General features: G+C 31.8%; 1 pseudogene; it reads left to right on the top strand.

Moving 5' to 3' along the window:
* Window positions 1-19,843: 19,843 nt before the first annotated feature.
* Window positions 19,844-21,451, top strand: LOC147394989 (transcription factor TCP15 pseudogene; annotated as a pseudogene).
* The last annotated feature ends 1,339 nt before the right edge of the window (window positions 21,452-22,790 follow it).

The raw sequence follows: 22,790 nt of genomic DNA, 5'->3' as shown, positions 1-22,790 counted from the left end.
GTAAAGCATCTTCTTTTGAAACTTTTTATTTTTCTCATCACGTTGGTTTTATTGAATTTATTTACATTTATACTTTGTTTTTGTAGTTAAATCTGATTTCTCTTCTGTTCGGATTTTAGAATCTGGTTCTAGCTCATTATTTGATTCCAGAATCCAATGTCGCGTTTGGTTCAGATTATAAAAATGATTTTCCCATTGTTAGAAACAAAAATCAATTAAATAAGAAACCTGTTTATTAATTTTATTGATTTGATCTAGTTTGTGGTGCTCATCATACTCATTGATCATGGCTATGTAATAGGTGGTCCCACACGTAGCTTATGTCATGTATTTGTCGATAGGCCCGGGTTAAAGGCACCCCAGTTCTTTGTAAGGGCACCCACGGATTTATTTCTATGATTTGAGCACCCTAATATATTTCAGCACCCCGTGTTTTTTTTTTGCTGACATGTTCATGTTGTCGTTGACTGAGCAATGTCAACATGACCATGTCGACATAAGCCAAAAAATATTTTGGAGGCATCTCAACATAGGTGGGTGCCCTAATAATGGTAAAATTTAAGTTTTCAAAAGTTCGTGGGCACCCCTAACCACAGCCTTGTTGATAAGTGATTGATGGGGTTGGATTATTATGGGCATTTAAGAACTGATTGATAAAGATTTTTGATATATGGAATAAAATAGAGAAATTTATGATTTTTTTAAAACTTAATTAGCATGTTAGACACAACAATACAAAAGAAAATGTCCTTATTATGTTAAGGTTTCATTAGCAAAATTTCTCAAAAAATGAAATAGAATGGTTTTGGTTTGAATGGAAGATATTATAAAAGAAAGCACTATTAGATTCATAATAGTAACAATATGATATATGTTTCATGGATGAATGTGTTCTCCAAGTTTGAATTGTGTGGAAGTCTCATTATATTCATAAATCAGGGTTACAATAAGAACTTGAACAATATACGACACATTACGAAGTTTAGTAGTTTGTGGAGTGGTCTACAACCTTTCCATGTCAACAGTTCTCACCCTGTTCATGCCTTCTAAAACTATGTCTTTTGTGTCTGTTGGCCCTTTCAAGCCTATTGTCCCATTAATTCTACTTTCTTAGAACTATATTCATTAAAACTCATAGCCAAATCTTACTAATTGAGTTAAAAAATAAGAGGGGCCATAATGCTTCTATGTTGTGAAGCTTGATAACTTAGCAATCTCCATGGAAACACAATTGAAGATTTGCTTTCTTTATGCTCCTACGATACCAACGAGCGTCAATCCAGTTATTGATTTGGTAAACTTGATCTGTATGGATGTCCCTCACATCCATTTGTGGCATGCAAGTACACTTACTCGCAGATTTGGGTGTTTTGAATTGATGGGTGTATAGTCTGCTCTAGCTGATGCTCATATACGATGGAGTATTTAATTAGATGTTTGTTAGTATGGATATTTTTACCATACTAAAGTTTTAATTCATTAAGTTCATTCATATTAGTGATCCTTTGGTATTGGGCGAAATCCCAAGCTGTATTTCTTTCTCAGAACGAGAAATTGCTCATATTGTGAAAAAACAAAATAGCAAAGATAACATAAATAGCACAAACACAAGGATTTATGTGGTTCGGCAATGTGCTTATGTCCACAGAACCGAACAAGAATAATCACTATTTTCTCTTAAGTTTTATAGTCCTAGAGACCTCTAATTATAAAATTGGAAGTTGCTATAACATGCATATCTCCCCAAAACCACTGTGTGAAAACTGGAAAATTCTATTGAAAAAATTGAAGGGCCAAAGCCCACGAATTTTAGAAATCAAATTTTGATGGCCTAGGATCATTAAAATTCTTGATGTTCCCAGATTTGACGGCTTAGAGCTGTCGAATCTCTCTCATCCTTCATTAATTTAATAGATTTGACCCGTCGAAAAAAAATTGACAATGAAAAATTTGACACCATTTCGAACTCTTGGTCCGTCGAATTTTATGAAATTTGATGGCCCAAGGCCGTCAAATTTGAGCCATCAAATTTGGGCTTTTTTCACATTGTGAACTGAACACCCCCTCCCCCCTTCAAATAGAAAATCCTTAAAAAAAATATTACACGATTTCCCTTTTATTACCCTTAAATTTTTTGACCGGGACTCCATCCCTGCACCCTGCCAACTCTGCGTAGCGCAACAGAATACAAGCCATTACACAACACTTTTCTCATCCATAGACGTGGGCACAATACTTTGTGTTTCTATGCGTGTTCTTTAATTTTTATTGCCTTTGTAGTTTCATCCATGTTTAAAAATTCACAAAAGTTAAGTTGATGTATTATATAGAATACAAGAATGATCGTTTTTCTTTTTTGATATCTTAGGGTATCCCTTCACTCTTTTGATTTGGGATTAATCCCTACGGTCACATATCCCAACCCCATGAAAGTTTTCCAACGTGCAATAAGGTAAGTAAGGACGTCAACCAATTTCAAACACATGACCAGAGGGATCAAACAACCCATGTTGCTTGTTTTACGTACTTGATTTCAACGTAGGGGATGCCAAAATGCTTCTAAGCTTAGTTACTCTTTCCTATTCTCTAAAGTTACTTATCAACAGCATTGAAAAGAAACATTGGATGTGCTTTTATATTTATTTATTTCGAAAAGGCCAAGTAGAATGGATAAACTGAAGGTTAAAGTGTGAACTTTTTTCCATTTTTGCAGATTATTTACTTGTAATGACATTACTATAACATTTCCTTTATATTTTGTTTGCGGTTTCAGCCCTTTAAGTGAAACCACTACAACAGTGGAGCCGATTTATCTGTATTTCAGCCTTGCTGGACTAACAAGACGCAATCGTGACAGTCACACCACCCCAATCAATGAACTTTTCGAAGGAATAAATAAAAAGTTTGTGGTTCAACAACAGTATTGCGACGATGCAAGTTCGAGTTTGGAGATTTTATTGTAAGATTACTTGCTTATAGTAGGCCATCCTGTTACATAAGGTACCATAATATCTTTTAAGTGATTATATCCTTGTTTAACAGTATTTATGTCTTTTATAACGCATATAAAGATAAACAACATTTTTTTTGTTTAAAAATTACTCTCAAAATGATTTTTTTTTTTTTTTTAAAGATTGTATTGGGCAGAATTTAGGTTTTAAACTGTAATTGTGACATGTGTGTGCGTGTCCATGTGTATTTGTACAAGTGAAAATGGCCAAATGGTCTGATATTTCCCAACACTGTGGACACACAACTTTATTATTAAAGGAAACTTGGCATCTTTTGCAAAAAGAGGGCTAATCTGTTTTTATGAGGTATCTACTATTCGTGTTGCACAATTGCCCTTCATCAATAAGACTACAACAACCAACAAACATTCAAGGGTGTTTTGGTAATTTTCAATCACCTTCAAATGTGCTAAGGTACCAATCAAATGTTTGGGTGAGGAATGTCACCCCAATTCATCTTCTTGGGTTGTAAAACCCAATTTTTGGGATGGTATCGCTACGAGTTGGCTCGGATTAGACGAGCCCCCAACCCTTTGAAACAAATTCACATCGATTTTATATACTTTTTTTATAAATTTTTTTTTAATAAATAAATTTTAAAATCACAAAAATCTCATTTAAAAAAAAGAAGGGTTTCGAGCCAAGTAGAGAAGGTAAGGAAAATGCCATTTCAGAATTGGAAATAAAATTGAATCTTCCTAGGAAATGAGTCGAGTTTTAGACGAGTTTTTCAGGTGATGACCCGAGGTTTGTTCGAGTAATTGAGGTGGTCGATTTTCAATCAAAAAATAAAGAACAATGATTTTCTAACGCCCCCCTCTAACATATTCCCCCATCACAGAACCGTAGATCATTTGCCTCACGATACTCATACCCCTCTATATGTCAAAGGGGGCGTTAGAAAATCATGACTCAAAAATAAATCAAGGTCTCTGAGAATTAAAACAATATTGTAGGGAGGTGATATGAATGTGTAATTAGTTCAATGTAGAAGATAAGGTTGGGAGAAAGTTGAATGAGAATTATTTATTTTTTTAAGTTGTTTGAAGAAAGTTATTTTAATTTTTAATTATATAGCATCTCAGTCATTATTCGTCACTAAATCTAGACCATCTGAAGATATTCTAGATTTTAATTATAAGGATCCCAAGTCAACATCAGTGGTTCTAATGTAGGGAGGACTACTAATATACTCTCCACTATTAAAAGTAACTCTGATTTCAAACCAAATCTTAGCACCAAAAGTACAAATATAAAGGCAGAGATTTTATCATTGTCTTTGAGATCACTTTTGCATATTAAATTGGTAAAGTACTTCATCCCATTATGCACAAAAGGATTACTTTATATTAGCTAAATTATTAAGTATGATTAAGGAAATGTGATGTTTTAGTTTTTAGGAGAGATACCAAGTTGACCCTTCAAGGGTCCTTGATTTGAGGTACAAAAACAATCATAGATTTTATCTCTATTATCCATAACACACGTGTAATCTTTGTGTCTCTAAAACTTTTTTTTTTATTTTTTTATTTTAATCTTTTACTATTTATCGTATGATAATATATTATTATTTTGACTAATTTTGTAATAATTATAAATTATCGTATAACTTGAGTGAGTTTCTGACCTGACTCGATTCATTTTTATCTGACAAGACTAAGTTGATGAGTTGACTTGATGATTTTTTGAGTTGATTCTGTAGAGCTTTGAGGCCAAGTCACCCTGAAATCAAATCGAGTAAAGTTGACTCTATGATTATATCTATTATGCATTGCTTTCGTTTAAAATATAATATTTGATTATATTTACTAGAAAAATCTCGTCAATCGTCAAAATCATTTTAATAATTGAAATTTTATTTATATATTTATATTTTCTACATTATATTGGAAATAAAACTTCCAAACGTAAATAGATTGTTTTTATATGTTGTTTGAAATATGTTAGGCTATGTTTGGTAACACTTATGTGGTTTGAAGCCTAGAAACTAGAAATCGAATTTCAGAAGTTTCATCCAATGTCCTCTGATTGTAGATTCAAAATTTTTGAATTTCAATTCTGAAATCTGAAATCTAAAACGAAAAAAATGATAATAAAATTTCTAAAATTTGAATTTTAAAAATGCAACACCTCCATTCAAACTTCAGAAATATTACCAAGCCTTTATAAATATAAGTCAATTAAGAGGTTGAAAGCACTTATTGGGAGTCCAAGAAACAAACATATAAAAGATACACACATACAGCCCAAACGAAGACTAAACTCCCAAACGATATCAAAAGGCACACAGTTGCACATCAACACTGATTCCATCAAAAAGCAAAAATCTTAAAAAAAAATTTCTTATCTTCTTGATGAATCTTAGTCTAGAAGAATAAATTTGCTTTTAGGGTCACTATGGTGTCTTATAAATTCTCTTCAATCCTATCCAAGTATTCTTATTTTTTCCCCTTTTTATTTATTTTTATTAAAAAAAAAAAATTTCTCCTTTCATGCCCTCTAGCATACTTAAAAAGGAGTTTCTTTCAACTCTAGAATTAAAAACTTTGAAGAACTTAGAATTGAATAGGAGACGACATCGAATGGGAAAGAATCGAATAGATGTGAAATAAAGATAAGAAATTAGATCAAGTCTCTTTCATGCATTATATATATATAAGTTCTTTTTGCTAGTAAGTTTTATTTTCACCTTTCATGGGACATTGGATCCAAAAAGATATTAGATAACTAATTGAATAACAAATCATAGTACTTGAGATATGTGTGTCTCCCATGATTCACAGTACTTTGTTCACTCTCTCAGCTTCAATTGCATCATTTCATGTCAATCTCCAAACATTAATTTCACATAAATGAATTAAGAATTTCATTTATTTTCAGATAAAGGTTCTCCCTTTTCATGAACTTTTGAGGTAATAAAGTGTTTGAAGCTAGATATGATTTGAGATTTTAATTTGAGGTTTTAAAAAGGTTAAATTTTCACCGTTGGGTTTGAATTTTATATTTTGGTCGTCAGGGGTCCTTCATTTTTAATGAGTTACGCTAGCATGGCTAACTTAGTCATATTCCCTGTTGTACCAAGGTTTGTCGGGCTCACATGGATTGTAACAATGGTCATATAACATCTCAACTCTCTAGAGGTCAAGGTTTAGATCAATTAGGGAAAAACAAGTACAAATTTTTTTTTTTGAAACATGGTATCCCCGTTGGTAGAGGACCAAGACCCGGTCCATCAGGCAGTTCATAGGACAGGCCTTACCCAAGTTTCCCAACCATACCCGAGATGTTGGCAAACCTAAGTTAGGCCGGTCCTATGGACTAGGTCTTGGTCCTCTACCATCGGGGATACCATGTTTCAAAAAAAAAAAAAAATTGTACTTGTTTTCCCCTAATTGATCTAAACCTTCAACTTTAGAGGGTTGAGATGTTATATGGCCAATGTCACAATCCATGTGGGCCCGACAAGCCTCGGTACGACGGGGAATATGACTAATTTAGCCACACTAGCATAACTCTTTAAACATAACCCTCCCGATTGGTGAATATTTGAGATATTTATGTATTTTGAAACTGATGAAATATCATCCTTAACCAGGGGGGATTTACAATGGGCACCTTGCCTCCACAAGAACTTTCAAAGTCTTTGGAATAATAGTTAAAAAAATTCCGTCGTTATTGCCTCCACAAATTTTTTTCCACTCTTAGTCGCCCTCACATGGGCAAAATCCAAGTTCCGCTCCTCTCCTTAACCATAGTCCTAGTTAAGAGATTAATGTAATATGATCCATATGCACTCATTATATTTAATGTTTAGCCAAAATCCTTTTATTTTAGTTGTGACTAATGATAATCTAACGTATTTTTTTTTCAGATGCCCCTCATACGCTCCCTGACTTGATAGTTACATAATCATATAAATCTTTTTCTTGTGTTTCCCGAAATAAAGGATTTACGATTCTATGATAGGGGTGTTTGAAAAAAGAGCGTTAGATTATCACGACTCTTAGGTTATTTAATCATTGATGACAATGAATTTTCTAGGAAAATAGTAAAAGATTTTTCAAGAAATTGAAGATAAGGGCATTTAAGTCATATTGTGTTAATATCTTGAAGAAGATTGTGGTCAAGGGGTATGTCATATGAGTTTGAAACACACACCAAAATCAAGAAGGGTGAGTCTAAATCACCATAAAAACAACACAAAGGGTAAGATGGGTGTTGACCTAACAGTGGTACGATATACATTATAAGTCATAAAGATCGAATGGTCATAAATTGTGGTCCACCACTTGACATTAGCATCTTATTGGGGACCACTTAAAATAAAGTTAGTGGGCCCACTTGTGACAATTGTTGGATTGATAACAAGTCTAGTTGATGTTGACACATTCTCATAACTGGCTAGACGATTCACATTAGCTCATTGCCGACTTTCTTTTTTCTATTTCGTAAATATCTCGATATGAGAATTTATATTGCCACATCTATTTTTTTTATTATTATAACACACCAATTAAATTAAGAATAATGATTTTTTGATGCCCTTATCATAGAATCGTAGATCATTTGCCTTGGGATACGTGAAATCATAAATCTTTTTTTGGTGTATCCCGAGAAATATGATCTACAATTTTGTGATGGGGGTGTATGTCAAAGGGGGTGTCATCTGATTATATCCCTTCATTCTATTATTTTGAAATTCATGTTTTTTATTATAAGTTTATTTATCTCCATACACGTTTTTTCGAATTTTCTTTTTCATTTTTTAGAATTTTCAATTTTTTATTTATTATTATAAGTAAATTTAAATTTGAATAATTCTAATTGACTTTGTCCAGATATTTTTGGTTTTACTTCCACTTATTCTGGAGTCACTCGACTCCAAACCTTTCTCTATAAAATTTTTGTGGATTCTTCTAGTCTCATTAACTAATACCATATCATCCATAAATAACATACATCATGGCAATTGTTCTTTAATATAGTCCATTACTTCATCTATAACACATAACAAACAAATACGAATCCAAAGTTAATCTCTTATGTAAATCAATTGTAATTGAGAACTTATTCGTGTCTTTGATCTTTAATACAAATCAATTTTAACTCATTTATCTCTTCAAAGCCAATCCTTGGGAACTCATTCATCCCTTTTCTATTAGCTCTCACACTAATCATAATTCTTTTGTACATGTCCTAAATTATGTCAATTTGGTTTCATTTTTTTTTCCTTAATATCCAATACATCAACTCTTTCGATTTATTCAATAAAAATCATGTGTAGGGATTATTTATCTTTTTCTATAGTTCTTTGTCATTCGTTTAAGTAGAAATATTGCTTCGATGATTTATCTACATGAAATAAAATATAATTATTCTACGTAATATTTGTTTTTTTTTTTATTATCTTTATTCATTACTCTTTCTCATAATTTTAAAGTGTGGCTCATAAGTTTAATACTTCGATAGTTGGTGTATATATCTGAATGCCTAACTTATTTGTTCTAAAAAATATTTCTTCATTTATTTAACGTCTTCTGTGAAATTTTGTTAAATAACTTAATTCAGACACTTCAAAACTTTTCTTGTATTTATATTGATAATCTTTACCTTATCTTTTCACTAGTAATTTCTTCAACCAGTAAGAACATATGATAAGGAATCGACTAGTTGCACACTACTAATCGTTGGTTGCACACCAATGTGTAATTTTGTAAATATGATTTAAAAATGGTCAAGTACTCCTAGCAAAAATTATTGAACTAACGATGATTTCTATGAGCATAGTTGAGGATCAATAAAAAAAATTAAAAAACAAAAAAGTGCAATAATTTTTTTTTTTTTTTCTTTGGAGTGTAATTATCCAATGGAGTGCAAATGAAAATGTTGAAGTGATGGAGTGCAATTGGTGATGGATGGTGTGCAACTACTGGGTCCCTAGAATAATTATCCAAGCTAGATGGCACATCTAATTTTGAAGTTTGGTGTGTTATAAATAAAAATTAATCAACCAAACATTTAAGTAAGGTTGATTCAGTAATTCTGAAAAAAAGTATATGGGTAGAAATGGAAGAAAACAGAAACATTAAGTAGACCTCACAGATGGGTCTTCTGGCTGCCAGCTTATATGAGTCCTTAATGGGAGCAAAGCAAAAGTCGGAGTTGATGTGACCCAACTACCAGTTTAAGACTGATGACGTCAGCCCTAACACTTTTGTGGATTTTTCTACTTCCACGTGTCATTTGATGACGTCATATGGGCTGCGGGAGTTGGATTTTGGTTGCTCGGGAGCAAGAAGATTCCAACTGTCGAGTCGACGTAGGGTTGTCAGCTCACCCACTATCCGCGCCAGCGATACCTGAAATGGACATTCCCTTAGCCAGCTGGACTGTGGGTCCCACTCACAACTGTTACTTCTTCCCCAAATAAATGGAGCCAAGCTTTTGTCTGTTTTTTTTTTTTTTATTTTAGCTCAGCTTCACAGCTTAGCTTTGGCTTGGCTGAATGTAAAACTTGGTCCTCGTGTTTCACCTGTGTCATCAAAATGACTAAAACGCACTTTCTATTCAACTTTATTACTTTATCGGCCTATTTTTCAATTATCAAGGGTATTGTCGTCATTTTATAATTATGATGGTATTTATTTATTATTATTTTCTTTAACAATAATATATATTTTCTATCTTTGATTTTTTAGGTTAAGGGGAATGCATGTCGGCTGCGCGAGTTGGCTTCTTGGTATTTTTTTTGAGAACTATTATTGGCACCCCAACATTTACTTATTACACCACAATTTCTTAAATTATTTATCACACCACGATTAAATATTAAAACACAGCCTCCAAATATTTTCAAGGTTTGGCTCAAATTATAATCTTAATATTACAAAATAGTATAACACTTATTCTAACAATTTTCTTAGTAGTTGTTTACAATAATGATGAGGCTTATTTAAAATCCTTAACCTAAAAAATAGAAATCAAGCAAAAACAATAAAAATGAGAGAGCTTCTATTGGTACCCCAACTTTTACAAATTCTCAAATATTCATGTATTTTTTTTTTTTTTTAATTGAGGTGTAATGAGTAAAATTTGTGGTGTTGATAGCAACTCTTTTATTTAAATTAGTGATTTTTCTAAAAAATAAATAGTTTTTAAAATTTTAAGTAGGGGTCTCCATGGATACCCATTTACTCGGAATCAAAATCGAAAACCCCGGCTCTGATTCCCTTTTTATTGGATGTGATTAGAGTCAAGTCTAATAAGGAACTGAACCGATAAGAATTGGAACCATTAGGTTCTATCCAAAGAATTGGAATCGATTTGTTTTGTCATTTCTTTTTACATTATATATAATTTAATGTTTTCCTATATCTTAAAATTAGCATATATTATATAACAGTTCTTCAATTTTCATATAAACTAAATATTTGGGCTTAAAATGGGTTATCTCTTCTTAAAATTTATTACTTGTAAAAGAGATAAATTTTATTTTTTGAAAAAAAAAATCATTAAATCAGATTTTTAGTGAAATAAATTATAATTAAGATGATACTTTGTTATTGTTTAGAAGGAATTATTTTTGTAATAATTTTGAATACTTTTTTCTCATTTAATTCTTGAGAATCAGAACTGAAGGGTACCTGTGATTCTTGACGATTCTAGTTCTACTTATTTTAAAATTGAAATTGAAAAAATATAATGATTATGATTTTAATTTTTCTAGGAACTGACCCATTGACACGCCTATTTTTAAGATTAATAAAAGAATGATTTTAAAAAGTATACAAGTAAGTAGAATGCCAATATTAGACTTAATAGTAGGGTTATCAATAGTTTGGATTGAACCTGAAATTCGATACAATATTTTGGATCTAAATTGAGGGTTTTAGTTTCAAATAAGGGTTCAATCTGATTTGATAACCTATTGGACTGATTCGGTAACAACCATGCCATGATTAGAAAGGGATTCAATACAATAAAATGTGGGTAAGTGTGAAAAATATATTATATATTTTATTTTTAAGTACATAAAAGTTATTTAGATTCGGTAGATCAATAGAAAAACTCTGATAAGCCATTCCATCCCAATCAATGCAAATAAAACACATATGGGAGAGGAAGGGAAAATATTGAATTCTTTTAAAAATCTTAAATGAAGAATAATTTAATTGAAATAGGTGAACTTGACCAATACAATGGCACTTTTGTAATTTAATATAAAATTTGATGATCAATACCTACTCTTTTCTCATTATAATACTAGGTGTAGAGGGTAAAAATAGTAATTAATCAAGACCCGACACATGTACCGATCAAGACAACGAATAGGGGGTAAGACAATGAATAGGTGGTACTTAGATCAAGTCAATAATCCAGATCTGCTCGGTACGAGGGCAAGGCAAAGATAGATGCCTGCCCTTGTAGCATAGTAGAATAAACTAGTAGACATGCAAAGATCTCGATCTGTGAATCAATCTCCAAGATGTGAAAAGAATCCTAAGAATCTAAGGATGAAAGATGAATAATTCTAATTCCTTTAATATCCTTTTGATCATGGTATTTCTCGTGATCAAATCCTGGATTAACAAGAATCGAAGATAAAACCTTTTCTCTAGAGAATCTTATATAAAAGAGGAGGATTGAGAGCTAGAGGATCTTTTGGGAGCTCTCCCCTCAGACGTGCTACTAATCTATTTAATCTCTTCTTCGACAATTTTGTTTTGAATGTCGGAGGATTATTGACAAGCACCACAACAGTGCCACCATGAAAAAAAGGAGCATCTTGGCGGAGCTGCAATTAGGTAATAAAATTACAACCACATTAATACATCACAATCATAAGTAAAATAATTTCTTTGGAAAACATGAATTTTATACTATATAATATTATTTAAAATAATTTTTATTCAATAAAAATAGATCTTTCGATTGATACTAGGCGGCTTTCCAAAACATGATTGAATTCCACAAGTTTTAGATCACAAAATTTTATGAACTTTAAAAGAATTATAATTTTTCATTGTTGGATTTAAATAAATTTGAAAGTTCAATAGTCATCCATTTTCAAAAGCTTTGATCTTGCCAAAAAATAATCATTTTTTTAATTTTTATTTTTTAATCTAATCTATGCCATGAAATCTAAAGGGCTATGGTGTTGTTTGGCCATCATGACAAAACATGTTAACTCAATGACCCTTAGTAAGATTTCAAATCTTACTCATTTTTTAACCCTAACTCAGCTTAACAATTTGAATAATTAAACAAGGAGAGAAAGGGACAGTGGCAACTCATGTACTATATATATCACATTTTTAGTGGTACCAAGGAGGACAACATTCTTAACAGTCAAAACTATCCAGCTCTCACCAATACATCTAGAAGATTGTTTGGACCAAAATTTAACCCCACTTGATGGTCCTAACCATCCAACAAATTTAATTTGATTTTTTCTTTTCTTTTAGAATCGGAGTATCCAGTCCTCTTTGAAAATCCAATTAATCCTCAGGACACGTGAAGTCCCCTCCCCCCACCCCCCACCCCCCACATCTATCAAGTAATTTATGAGATAAATCTCTAAGAGTGACCCCTAAAAAGGGAGGATTCCAACTCAAGAAAGGTGTGGTCTTGGCCATCTTATTTTTTATGGATAGAAATAAAAGAAAAGAAAGTCTCAAGATGAATATCATATTGTCTAGATCGTCCAGTCGAATTAGTCAAATGGGGAGGTATCTTACATGGGGTGCATTGATGTCACCATCCATATTTAGGGGTTGGCAATTTTTAACAAGACCTGCACCCCGAAAATGACACAAAGTTTGTGGGTTTGGATTGATAAACCTAATCATATTCGGATCGTAAATTTAAAAACATGATGGGACTAATAATTTTGCCTCATACATGACCATTTTGGTTTTTTTTTTTTTATTCTAAAAAAATGTTCTATACAGTAAATAACAATTTCTATATGACTCACTTGAAATCATTTCTTCTTTTTTTATTTTTATTTTATTGAAGAAAATTAAGGTATTCCATTATTGTGTGATTTTGTTATTAATTAGAGTCAACTTTATACAAATAAAAATTTTATAATGCATTTCAATTTGCCAAAAAAATAAATTTGAGCATAATATGACTACTATTTATCATTATCTTTAGTTTGATTTGCAAATTTAATTTAAAACCCATTTTACCCAAATATTTTTAAATTTTCTATAATGTGATCACTGTTATATTGTTTTAAGTAAAAGGATTAGGGTGAATTACCATTTCGTAAACTGAAAATGAGTAATTTACGATTCGGGCTAACTGTTCATTTTAATTACCAAAACGTGAATGATCACATTTTTGTTAAAAAAATAATTTAGAATGATAATGAATTCGGTGGTTTTAAAGTGACAATTTCACAAGTTTAAATTGACTATTTTCAATTAGTTACTTTAAACCTGCGAAATAGTCACTTTAAAAACCTCCGAAGTCGATTTTTGTTCACATTTTGGTAATTAAAATGAATAGTGAGCCAAAATCGTAAATTTGTCAAAAGTTAATTACTTTTTCATAAATATTTCAAAGGATTATCTAATTTTTCAAACTACTTTTCAAGAGAGTGATGAAAGAAGAGACATATAACTTATTATAGTAAAACACTTTAAATTATCATAGACTTAAATAACTTAAGAGTTGATTACAAAGATATCTTACATAAATTAAAAAAAAAAAAAGTATATTATCATGAGTTTGAAAGAATATGGGCATTTTTTGAGAACAACCCAACTTGGTGGATTAGTTTAAATTCATACAAAAAGATTTTAATGGGGAATCTGATTTTTCTTCTCTTTTCTTTTTCAAAAAGACTTCCAACTAAGCTTCTTTTGTGATGTGGATCCCAACCTTATCACTATCTTCTTTCCATCTATCAGTTCCATCTACCTCATGTCCCCCAATACTCCTGCATACATACATAAAAAAGAATAATTATATTATCCAATATCATTAGACACAAAAGCATCCAACAATATTTGTTAAATTGTTATGCAGATGAGGTATCTGGAAGGAAAATAATGATTAATGTATCTCTGAGGGACAAACAAATCATCAAATAATTTAAGCATTAAATAATTTATTTTCTTATATATGCTAAGGCATCTACGAATCTATCTCTAATTGCATGGAATTCATTTTCAAGGTAATATGAATTCTCCAAAAAAATTTAACAGTCGTGGGTATTATATGATCATGGGAAAATAAATTCGACCGTTTGATTGCACATAAGAAGATGTCACGGAAGCTTCTTTATCGAGGGTGGGAGTAAGTTAGAGAGAATAACATTAATTAAGAGGTGGGGAAATCATTTTCTTAGATATAATATGGTGTAGGAAAGGAAAATCATTGCTTTGAAGGAAAATCGTTTCTAGAGAAAATGTGTTACCATACACCTAAATACCATATTTCCCAAAAAAAAAAAAACCATTTTCTCACCCATTTTTCATCTGCAATTAATCATAAAGATCCTCAAGGATTGTGAATATTTATTTGTTTATCTATTTTTTTTCTTCCAATAATGCTAAAGTGACCTCAAGATTGTACTTCATATCGTGCATCCACGTGAAAATGTGTAGGAACCATATATGCTTTTCATAGATATACGAGTCAAAAAGCATCTATGGCTCCTACACACCTTCACATCAACATTTGCGATATGAGATACAATCTTGATGTCACTCCAAGTCCGACTCTTTTTATTTTTTATTTTTTTTATTTTAAAGATTTCTTATTTAGTGAGGGATTCTATTAATGTTAGAAAGATCCATCATTTACTTTTAGGCACTTTGGCCCACCATAAGGCATGTCTTCTTCTTTGTATTGTTTTCCCTCTTTAGAAAAAAATAAAAATCTCATAAAAGAAAAATAAAAATCCGACAACGAATAAACTTGTGACACATCCATTCAAGAAACCTAAGAACTTAAGCAACCAGTTGCCCTACTATATGCTTATCTCAGATTTTCAAAAAGGATTATTGGTTCCCTAATTGGTCTATATATATATATATATTTCTGTCCACATGTCACCATCTCATTGGTTCTTGTTGGACACAAAAGCCTCTAATGGCTTTGGACCTTAGAAGAACAACCATTAATTAGAAAAATCAATGTTGAATTTATATTATTGTTTTTTACATGTAAAAGGTTGAATAAAGTGGAGGCCAGGCTAGGGAATATATGTAGATATGTGACTAAATAAAATATGATCAAGAATATCCTATCACAAGGAAATTCCTTAATTTAGCATAATTAAATCCTGGCCTTTGATTATTTTACATCTGTCTTAGCCACTTAAAAGTTGGGACCTTGGAAGGTATAATTCATGTTCTTAAGAAAGATACCTAACCCTTATTCTATTAATTATTTGTTGTATAATACTCTTACCTGCAACGACCGTTCTACTATCTTATATGAGGGATTTTTTTTTTTTAATTGTAGCCCTAAAATTTATTAGTAAAATAATTTAAAAAGTAATAATTTTAAATTTGGTGATTGAATTGTTTTGCTAGGGATGCCCCTCGTGCTCTTAAATTTTTCTTAGGTGCTTTGAGAGTTGATCCTTCTCCATTTTTCACAGTCAAAATGATAAAAGTCACTCAAATATGAAGAGTCCCAGTCTATCCAGAACATTTATTTATTTATTCTAAAATAAATATTTATACTTTATATCCATTAAAGTAATAATAATAATTATTATTATTAAATATCGGTATTTGTTGCAACTAGAAGATACCAATAATGTAATTGTAGAATTATCAGAAATCTTGAAAATGGAAGAAACTTCAAGTTTTAGAAAAACATTAAATATTTATTTTTATATAATAATAATTTTGATCAAAATTATTTGTTTGTAATTAGTTAGAGGTTGTGAATACAATAGCAATATTGGTGAAATGCTAGACAAATTGTAACAATGGAGAGAGTGATACAGACAAATTATAGCCATGAGTATGGGATGAGTGAAAATATATCCAAACTATGAACATGGTGGAGTCATGTTTTATTTATTTATTTAAAACACACTTTATTTTATTAAAATAAGATTACTTTTTAAAATTTTAAAATTAGATTTTTTTTCTTCTTATGACACAGTGAGCATGGAATAGGTAAAATAAAAGAAAGAGTATTTTAGAAAAACCATCCTGTTAAATTGGTGATATTAGGTTTACTCCCTTGCAAAATGCAAGATTAGGTTTCACTCTGTTGACCATAAGTCAACGTTGCTTCGTTTTTTTTCTTCATGATTTAATAGTGAAATTTTAATTTTTTTTTTCAAAACATTCTTCAAATACTTAAATTACTATATCAAAATTTGGAAAAAAAAAAAAAAAAAACCCTTGACTTACGATCAAGTGGGATAAACCTAATCTTGCATTTTGCAAGAATATTAATTTAATATCACCAATTTGATAGGGGGTGTTTATAAAATATCCTAAACAAAAATAAACAATGCTCCTAATTACATTTTGTCTATCCAAAAATATTTTTGAATTTGACGTTCTCGTGTTCTCACTCGTGATCTCACACAGACATCCATACTCGAAACCCTAAGGATTAGAATATTCTTCTACTGCTTGTAAAGTCTATTAAATTGGCAGTTTTATGGATAAATTAGAATCGAACCCACCATCACAAAGTTGCATAGTAATATCTCAATGGACCAAATCAATGGGTCCAAGCCCTCATTAGAATGGTATTATGGTCGTTGAAAGTGTCTTGAAATTCAAAATTTATTAGTTTTATTTTCTTTCTAATTGTTTATAAAAAATTATAACATCATAACAGTAAAGAGTCCATAAGTGAATATTAGGAACATGACTTCAAAATAGTTTCAAACTTTTAAATTGGAACTCAAAACTCAGTTAAGTTGTATGTTTTTTTTCTTATTATAAAAGTAGAAGGGTGAGTATTGTTGACCAAACCAGCTTAAAATTATAAAAATATTTCAAATACATTTAAAATAATATATTTATATAAGAATATAAAATAATATTTTATCTGTTAAAATTTTATTTTATCTATGAGCAAGAGTTCATAGTTTTGAAGAATCTTTACCTTATTATTGTCTGTCACTTCCCTAGTTCTCGTTAATATTTTTTTTCAAAAATAAAAAGAAAAAAAGAAAAAAATGATTTTAAATTTAATAGACTATTATTTCTAGTTTGAAAATAAGTCAGTCATCCACTTTGATATCTTATCGAATCAAAATGTTGATATTGACTTGTTCGAGTCGATTCAACTTGATGTACTTCTTGTCTAGTCAAGTATTAAAACATAATCTTATAGTAATGGTTGTTAGCTGGAAGTAGATTTTATTAGAAAAGGGAAATGATCCATAATTATCCAAAATTCCCAATAACAACCAACAAAACTGACAAATTTTAAAACGTTTTAATCAAAAGTGGATGGTAAGACATCTTAGTCACCTACATATGAGGCAAGTTGGCGGTTTCACATATGGCAACATTGGTTATCAAAGGGTCCCCCCTCTCGTAGCTGTAGGACAACGTAACAAAGCAAGGACTTGGATGGTTACCAAAATTCAACACCCTAATCTCACCAAAGGGTATTGATCATGAAGCATATGGAGACTTTTAATTATGTCTCTCCCTTAATAGTCTTGCATGCTCCTCTCATACTCAATATTTGTCACTCTCACTAGAATTTTTTTTTTTATACATAATTTCATGAAGAGTAGGGATCCAGAACGGTGTCCTGTTACTAACTAAGGTTAGGTAGCACCCCATATATGCCATGTGAAATTTTTGGGGACCTACTGACGGTATGGATCTGTGCTCCATCCTTTGGTGAATATACGTACCAAAAACCATAGTGTTTGATAACTTGTATCCACATATCCACACGGTCAATTGGTCCCCAAAAATACCACATGGCATAAAAATGGGGTGCTTCGTAACCTTGGCCAGGAACATGACATTGTTCTGGATCCTTACTCTTTCGTGAAAAAATTGGTGCGTAAATGTTTTTTTTCTAGGGAAATACAATTTGAGATATTGAAATGAAAATGAAAACATTTCAATAACAAAAGATGTGATGCAAACAAAATTGAATGGAAGAAGATGAAAATGATTTTTTCATTATAGTGGAAAAACACTATTGATTCGATCGGCATCCTAGAAAATTGATTTTCTCATAGACAAATCTAATGTTTTTAGCTTAAGATATATTCGAAATTGAAATTTTTTTTTTTTTTTTTTGCGAAAATATTTTCTTTGCAATCATAGATACCAGAATTGGAAAGAGAATTAGGTTGTTGGCTTAACTGATTGGTGCTCCACGGCGCAATCTCGATGTTATTTAATTTCTTTGGTTCAAATTTACAACAAGAAAAAAATAAAATAAAAGAATATAAAATATTGACATCCGAATGCGACGAGTGAAATGACTGATCAACCTACAATCAACATAACTAAAATGAACTTTTAGAAGAATTTAAGGACTTTAAATGTCATATTACATTATCTTAATTATAATGACATTATTCTTTGACCATTAGTTAGGAAGTTAGTTATTTAAGCAATTTGAATACATTACCATTGAAGTATAAGTTTGAACTATCTTTCTTTCTGCTTAAAAAAAAAAAAAAAAAAAAAGAAAGAAGGGGGGGAGAGAGAGAGAGAGAGAAGAATGGTATTTTTTTTGGCACTCCTCCTTCATTAATGTGGAAATTGGATATTCCTCCATGGATTGAAAAATATTAGTTTCACCTCCCTTAAACTGTTTTGATGATTTGGAAAAAATTTGACCTTATTTTATTGATTCAACCCTCCTTAATTATAAAATGTTAGCATGCCTTAAATTCAAATAACCTTGACTAATTGATTTTGACAATTTTTTATGTAGATAATCGAAATTAACATTCTAGAATAGTTGACAAAATATTGAGAGATGGATTTGATTTTAATCAAAACCATAATCTTCTGTATCTAAAAATACATATCTACAAAATTAAAAAAAAAAAAAAAAACCATTAATAAGATTAACTAATTTCTTTTTCTATCTTACTTCAATCCATCTCAAATTATTTTATCATTTAAAGGGGTTACTCTAGATGGTAAAAGTTTCTCAAAGTCCAAAATGTAAGACATAAAACTTATGAATCCAAGGAGGCATGCCTAATATGCCACATAATGAAGGAGGTAAGTGAAAAATAAAGTTGGAAGTTGGAAAAGAAAAATGGGTGAAGTTCAGGAGCCAAGCTCCAGCCACCAAGAACATTATAAAACCCTAACCCTAAACCTAACTAAGGTTAATGTAAAAATCCCAAGATCCTAACCATGGTTAAGAAGAAAGGCAAGGCCAAGGGCTAAAGGCAATGATTACTTGAATGGGATGGGACCCACTTGATTATCTTTTCTTTCCAGTCTCTCAATTTTTGACTTGGGCTTGGGCCCACCTTCGACACCCACTGTCTTTATGGATTGAATGATAAAGAGCACCGCACGTGGAGTCTGAACCAAGGGACTGTCCAACCACAAAAAAAGGAACCAAGATTTTATAAAAGAGAAAATTAAAAAAAAAAATTAAACTTTTCTTAAAGCAATTTTTATTTTTATTTTTTATTTTCCTTTCTTTCAAAAACATTGCTTTTCAAGCCCACCCATATAATTCCCACTCATTATATTTGTTGCTTAAAGCTTGCATCCCTTCCTTATCCTCTCTTCTCTCTACCCCAATGTGAAACAATTTTCAGATAAAATAGAGATTCACAGTCAAAGGTGATTGAATTTTGGGTTTCTTTGATCTGATTAGCTTTGATTTTATAATTTTATGTGAGCATGGAAGGGGAAAATGGACTAACCAGGCCGAATTTTCCGTTACAATTACTCGAGAAGAAGGAAGATGATGTTTGTTCAAGTTCGGGGTACCCATCGCTAGCAATATCGGCCGAAACAAGTACAATTCAATCGAATTCGAATCACCAAATAGGGGAAACATCAAAGAAGCCCCCTCCGAAGAGGACTTCAACGAAAGATCGACATACTAAGGTTGATGGTAGAGGTCGGCGTATTAGAATGCCCGCAACATGTGCTGCTCGGGTCTTCCAATTGACTAGAGAACTCGGACACAAATCAGATGGTGAAACGATCGAATGGTTGTTACAACAAGCTGAACCAGCCGTGATCGCTGCCACGGGTACGGGTACAATTCCTGCAAATTTTACTTCTCTCAATATATCTCTTCGTAGCTCGGGGTCTAGTATGTCAGCCCCTTCACAATTAAGGAGTAATTACTTCAATCCAAACTTTGCGACGACACAATTAAGGATGAAAACTGAATGGGAACGCAATATCGATGAATCCCAACATCGAATTCTATTCCCCGGAATTGGATTCTCATCTGATCAAAGCTCTTCTATGCCACTCAATTTCCACACTAACATTTCAAATCCCATGTTACAAGCTAAGCAAGAGATGCGCGATCCGTGTCTAGACATGTCTGACATGGAGGGGAGTATAGGGAGAAAGCGTCGGCAGGAAAATGACACATCACAACATCAAATGGGTAATTATTTGGTGCAATCGAGCTCCGGTACAACTCCGGTGAGTCATGGTCAGATTAATCCGGGGACCTTTTGGATGGTTCCTAACCCTAATAATAATCAAGTGATGAGTGGTGATCCAATATGGACATTTCCTTCTGTTAGTAATACTAATATGTATAGAGGGTCTATGTCAAGTGGGCTACATTTTATGAATTTTCCTACTCCCATGGCTCTCTTGTCTAGCCAACAACTTGGTTCAGGTATTGGTGGCAGCGGTGGCGGAGGCGGCACCACCACCGAAGGCCACTTGGGGATGCTTGCAGCACTCAACGCCTTTCGACCACTTCCGGGTACCAGCTCTTCTGATCATCAGGCAAGCGGGTCCCATGATCGGCATGATACATCTAGTCATCACTCCTAAATGATCAATTTTACTTATGTGTATGGCTTTGTTGCTTCTTTCCTTTTTCTTTTTTTTTTTTTTTTTTTTTTTTTCTCCATTTTAATTATATATGTTCAAATGAAACACACCTGCCTGTTTGATTGTTTCAACATTTGAGTTTCATATATTAATTTTTTTTTTTTTTTTTTGTGTGAGTGAGTAGGAATGTTTTTGGGTTTGAGAAGACTCAAATTTAAAATGGGTATTTGCTGGTTTTTTTTTTGTTAGGGTTTTTTCCTTGATTGTTACCAAACAATATCTTATATTATTGGTTTGTTAATTTTTTTTTCCAAGATTTACTTGTAACATATATGATTTGGATTCAAGAAGACGATTTGCATGCATGCAATTTCCAGCCTCATAACTAACTTCCACTTGTGTTTAGAAGATTAGCTTAACCTACACATCCATGGTAAAAGATCCAACACACACACACACACCACACACACACTCTCTCTCTCTCTCTAAATAACAGTGTTAGATACAACAATGTAGTGTAGAAGAATACTGCTTTGATGGTGATTCTTTATTTTCAATCTTTTCCATGCAACTCATGGTACAGCAAGTTGCAACTATGATTTTAGGTATAATCAGAGGAGATGAGATGGATGGGTCCCACCATTAACTTAGGTTGGTGGGGCCCATATTGGTGGGCCCAAACCTTATCAATAACAGGTGGTGAGGCCCAGGTGTTGGTTATTTCCTAAACAAATATGTACAATATCACTGACTAACACGAGGATCGTTCCTCTCCTTTTGGTACATCAGGGTAGTTGCCAGGTTTGTGGTGCAGTATTTCATCATTTTACTTTAAATTAATCTGGACTGTTCATTTAGTTGACCGTTAATAGTCTGGGTCTTCACTCACCGTTGATGCTTCTCCACTCTCCACTCTCCACTGGAAGGAATATAACTTAAAGGGGGTGTTTGGTTGCAACAATACTCTATTCAAATTATAAATTTGGGTTGCTTGCTGTGGTGTTGCAGGTGTAGGTGAAAACCTTGTTTTACTTTGGGATAAACTTAGAGATCTGTTATTGCCACACCAACTTTTACTAATGCCACACCAATTCCTATGTAAATTATCAAAGAATTGCACACAGTTGGTGTGGCAATAGTTTCTCTAAACTTATACCTGGATTATTATATATATTGTACTTCTTCAATATTTAAAAGAAAAAGATTTACATCCAAACACCTTAATATATAGTCATGAATATCTGGTTAATTATCATTAAAGGGAGATAATCTAATTTTATTATGAACTTGGAATAACTGAATATTGAACATTGATTTGTATTTGGGCATGTCTAAGATGTGTTTGGAAAATTTGGTAAGTATTAGGATTCTCATTTTTCTGAGACACCTAAGTTTAAAATGGGTAGACGTGAGAAAGTGTCCATACTAACTTCTTGTTTCTAGCGTTGACGGAAATTTGATAGAAGTATTAAAGTTTTAGATTTTCAGAAAATACTATTTTTTTATAACAAAATTAAATAAATAGTGGTTCTAATACCCTCCAAAATATTTTTAAAATGTTAAATCAATGATCACAAAGATCAAAACTTTTAATATAATTAGTACAACATTGAAGAAAAATATCCCAAAAAGAACCTCTTAAAGACTCTCCAAATATAAAATCTTGCTATTGTAATTCTTATAAAAGTGGATAAAAGAAAAGTGCTTCCAAAAGCATTTCAGCTGGATGGGTTAACAACTAAAAAGTGCAACCCACTATTCTTTTGGGCCTACTGACTCCATAATTTTGGTAGACTTACTCAAAAACACA

This window comes from Akebia trifoliata, chromosome 9 (genome assembly GCF_017979445.1).
Source record: "Akebia trifoliata isolate Shusen 1 chromosome 9, ASM1797944v1, whole genome shotgun sequence".
Classification (NCBI taxonomy): domain Eukaryota; kingdom Viridiplantae; phylum Streptophyta; class Magnoliopsida; order Ranunculales; family Lardizabalaceae; genus Akebia; species Akebia trifoliata.
This window is presented reverse-complemented; position numbering and strand designations above follow the sequence as displayed.